This window comes from Notothenia coriiceps, unplaced genomic scaffold, assembly GCF_000735185.1.
Source record: "Notothenia coriiceps isolate Sejong01 unplaced genomic scaffold, NC01 NC01_scaffold00029663, whole genome shotgun sequence".
Lineage (NCBI taxonomy): Eukaryota > Metazoa > Chordata > Actinopteri > Perciformes > Nototheniidae > Notothenia > Notothenia coriiceps.
In genome coordinates, this window is record NW_011362364.1 from 1 (window position 1) to 3937 (window position 3937).

General features: G+C 37.6%; 1 long non-coding RNA gene across 1 annotated transcript; it reads left to right on the forward strand.

Annotated features, from left to right (window-relative positions):
- Positions 1–1636: 1636 nt before the first annotated feature.
- On the forward strand, positions 1637–2464 carry LOC104958998 (uncharacterized). Its single transcript, XR_799813.1, has 3 exons — positions 1637–1691; positions 1800–1844; positions 2392–2464. It is a non-coding gene; the product is annotated as an uncharacterized lncRNA (long non-coding RNA).
- Positions 2465–3937: the final 1473 nt, after the last annotated feature.

Below are 3937 nucleotides of genomic sequence, written 5' to 3' on the forward strand. Positions count from 1 at the left end.
GACCCAAATACCTGTACTTTCTACTTCTTACATGTTGAACTCAAATACCTGTACTTTCTACTTCTTACATGTTGAACCCAAATACCTGTACTTTCTACTTCTTACATGTTGAACCCAAATACCTGTACTTTCTACTTCTTACATGTTGAACCCAAATACCTGTACTTTCTACTTCTCACATTTTCCAAACAGGCTGGTTCCTTTAGTTTGAATGTGTGTTTGGTGGCGTGATCATTATTATTTAGAGTCATTGCGTGCCTATTGATTTGAACACGATCCGTGTATCCATCATTTCCTGGTCTTCTCTAAAGAAGAGGGACCAATGAAAACGTTGTCATGTTGCCGTTGGTCAGCATGGAAACATTCATTAGCTAACAATGACATTATTGTTCTATTAATATAAAGGGAGGTCAGGTACTCTTTAAAACAGCTGCTAGTTATGGGTACTTTTTACTGAAGTACATTTCAAAGCCTCTTTACTTTTACTTGAGTAAAGAAGTTTAGTCAGTACTTCTACTTTCACCAGAGTATTTTTAAACATGAGTATCTGTACTTCTACTTGAGTAAAGTGTGTACTTTTGACATCTCTGGTGCTCACAGTAACCAAACTCGCTGTAACACTTTAAATTGCAGCCAACAAAACAACGTATATCAATTATAAAAGACAATTGTCTGAATGACTGCATGTGAAAGGAGTTGCCTACAGCGACAAAACCTCAAATAATTATCACCCAAATCTGCTGTTATCATTAGGTTTTTTGTGTCTTTTAGCTCTTTGTTTTGGTTTTACGTCCCTGATCTAATTCACGTATGAAACTTCAGCCATTTTGAGTGAAAGAAGATCTGAACTCTAGGCTACAAAGAGCAAAGTTAGGATCTAGTAGCAGTGAACTGAAAAACAGAGCAAGAAAGATAGTTTATTTAACATTAATTAATACATTAATAAACATTTCTAGAAACAAATGCAATGTTAAATAAGTGAAAACATACAACATGTTATTGGAAATGCTAATAAAAACAATAAAACAAAGCATACATATTAATGAATATTGGACTTACAGTATATCATCAAAAACACTGCTAAAATGGATGCTAACGTCGCTATGTGTCTACTAGATATGTAAATAGGCAACTGTTTGCTAACACGTTCAATTTGATAGATGATGTCAGATATGAATGTGTGTGTGTGTGTATATGTATGTATGTATATATATATATATATATGATGTATTATTCCTTGAAGCACTGCAATGTTATTGAGGCTTATGACTTTGAAGTCTCTTAGCTTTAAGTCGTAAGTTTGTGAATATGGAAACGGCTGCCTCACCTATAACATATTCTAGACCTGTAGTGTAACTCAAATACAATGCTCAGAAACACGATTAGAAGTCAGCCAATCAGGTTCCAGACATCTGAATCCCTGCCTACATCTGTTTTTACAAGATTCAAATAAGAGACAGTTGCAATTCAGTCTGAGTATCGGACAAAACATCAAACAGTATAAGCGAAAAAATTGATTTTTTGAAGAGAACATTGACATTTAATTGACCGTCAATGTAATATAGTGGGGCTACCAGATGTCTCTGGCAGAGGCATGTTTCTGTATACGTCTAAAAGGTAATCTCATGTCTCTGCAGGGTCCCAGGGGAGAGCGCGGAGCAGATGGTTTTGCAGGAAAGGCCGGATCCAAGGTACTGACTTCACGATGTACCCGGAAACCCTGAAGACATATGAGATAGCATGTGTGTTTCCCATATGCAAATCTGACATTTTAACATGCGCGCGTGTCCTCTCTTTAGGGTGAAGACGGGCCTCCGGGGCCCAGAGGACCTCCAGGGGAGAGAGTGAGTTACCAGCTGTTGGCTTTTCACAATGTTGTGTAAGACAGTGGTTCCTAACCTTGTTTGTCTTGTGTAACCCTTGAGCTGGTCTCCGTTCTATAAGAACCCCCTCACTCATCTGGGATAATTCGCCTACATTTTTTCGTGTATTAAACCCATTTTTTCATGTATTAAACCCTTTGTTATCATGTTCAACCCAACTGCTCCGAAATGAAAATCACCTGTATAACTCACATTCAATACAAATGCATTTAAACTTGAAATGTACACTTGTTGTCAGGTAACACAATGATGTTAAGACATACTTATTTAGAAGCCAATAATGTCTTTTTCAGGAGAAGACCCCAGTCACTTTTCTCCATCATATTTGAAAAGAAACATTGTTATTTTCTGTATTTCATGTAAGACAAAAGTTATTTTATTTATTTGGCGATGACTGTGATCCCCTCAAGAACCCCTAGGGGTCCCCGTACCCCCGGTTGGGAACCACTGATGTAAGATAATGAAACATGGGTCATCCTTACATTTGTGTTTGTGTTGTGTTTCACAGGGAGTGTCTGGTTCCCCTGGTCTGTCAGGTGTGGCTGGAGGGAGAGGAGACAGAGGCGTCACCGTGAGTGAGATTATTTATCAAGAAACACCAGAAATATGTTAATTAATCTCCACCAGGGGGAGTTTGGACCAATCATAGTAATGTTGTGTTTACACATCGATGACTTTAGGCTCAAGGATCTTGTGGTTTCAGTTTACAATGTTAGTCAAAAAAGGTTTTTAATTAAGTGTATTCAACTGTTTCTGACTGCTGAATCGGTCTCTTAAAGGGCCGGTACGCGCCACAAGTGATCAATAACTGCTTCAGTAGCAAAAGGCATTTCTGGCATTTATTTTAGGCCAACATTAGCCTTTACTTGTTGTGTTTCAGGTCCCCATTTGGCCTTTGTCTTGAGTGAAAAACAAAAAACTGACTTCCATAGAAACGTTTGCTCTCCTTTTGAACCAACCTGCAGATTCATCCCATATCTACACTCATTCTATCTTATGCTATGTACACATATTTTCTTAGTCCTGCAATTGACTATTCTGCTTATTGTGGTTTACCCTTTCCCTGTAGTGTGTTATATAGGTGTGAGTGTTGCATTTTAATATCTGCAAAGCAGGATGGGGAGAACTCCTTAAGGTCCTTCTTATTTGATTATATAACAGAAAACATTTCTGGTGAAATAAAGTCCAGTGAAATTAACTTTTTTCTAATTTGTGCGGTGACCTGTGGGACCCTCAGAGGCTGCTGGTGTCCCTGAGAGACACTCTGATACACACTGCTCTTCACTTTCTACTTTCTCCAATTTAAAAAGATTTCATTTGAAATTCAAATTGGGTCTGTGTTATCAGTAGAGCTTTTAGTTAACCCTTAGATGCACGAGTGACTGGACCCTACACTCTTCCATAAGTGGGTCAAAAAGGACCCGTATTAGAATAATATGGGTTTTTATGCCATTTTTGTCATTTTGGTCAAGAAAAATCACTTGTATAATATTTAGTATTATATTTTTGGTTCACGCTAGAAATATTTTATATTTAATTTTTCACTATTTATAATTTTAGACATTTTCTTTACAAAAACATTTTCCCATAGGATTCCATAGAAAATGCATGCGGGTCATTTTTGACCCACTTATGGAAGCTTGGGGTAGTAATTCAAAAACTACAATTTCATGATATCCAAAACATGTTTTTTGAGGAATAGCTGGAATATGAAATGATAAAAAAATGTAATTACAAAGATACTTCAAGAAAACCACCTCACTGGGTCAAAAAAGACCCACTTATGCATCTAAGGGTTGAAAAGAACATATGAATTTGTTAAGTTACTACTTTGTCAAGTTTAACGGACCTCAACCATCATGTTAAACAGAGATGACTTGGTTGGGGAACAACTCCCTGTATGCATGCGGTGAGACATCGTCTGTCTCTGGTTTCTATATGTGACTTGTAGTTTCCCTCTTCAACCTCCCTGACCCCCTGGGTCTGTAGCCTTTGTGGCTTCTTGTGCTCCTGAGGGACAAGTCTCTGTTGAACAGTGTAAGCACGGAAACCAT